Raw genomic sequence first — 808 nt, 5'->3', positions numbered from 1 at the left:
TTTAAGTACCTTTTGTAAGCCATTGGAGGCGATTATCTTTTATCAAAAAGAAACCACCAAAAACCTCTTGGAAAGTTATCTTTTGAATTCAATTGATTTTCTGTTATTTGCAATCCTGTTGTTTTGATATCTATTATATGTATTTCTCTACATGATTAATCTGAAATCCAATATGAGTTTAAGAGGAATCATGAAGAGTAGTGAATAATTCATTCTTGAATTCATGGGTTAGGGAGATTAAGGATGATTAGGCTAGATCTAGGATGTTATAGTGTAGATCCTTCTTATTCCTTGCTAGTAGAGTATTCATAATGCATCTTCTGAGTTGGCCTCTCAAAAGTTGATCTTTAGGCATTTCCCACCCACAAGGTGTTTGATGAAATGCTTGAGACAACTCTCCTAAGCTTTTAACATACTTTACCAAAGACATTTGTTGTCAAAAGCATATTTTGCCAAAGACATTTGTTGTTAGAAGTGCTAAGATAGCCTTAGCCCTGTTAGTAATGATTGCTTCCATATTATTCAACCAAAGACATTTGTTGTTTGAAATATGTTTGTAAATGAACATTCATCTAGACATATAGTTTGTTTAAGATTGTGTCTAAGCTTAAGGTTGATAGTTTGATTGATCATTTTCCATCTTTAGTTCGAAACTTGATCACGCAAGATCTAATTCCTATACCCATGAGTTCTCTTCTATCATAATCAAAGAAAGTCATTTCTTTTATTGTTTTATTGTTCTGTTATTGCATTCTATTATTAGTAGTAGTTTTAAACCATCCAAATTATCGGTTGCACTTAGATTAAG

This window comes from Brassica oleracea, chromosome C1 (genome assembly GCF_000695525.1).
Source record: "Brassica oleracea var. oleracea cultivar TO1000 chromosome C1, BOL, whole genome shotgun sequence".
Classification (NCBI taxonomy): Eukaryota; Viridiplantae; Streptophyta; class Magnoliopsida; order Brassicales; family Brassicaceae; genus Brassica; species Brassica oleracea.
This window is presented reverse-complemented; position numbering follows the sequence as displayed.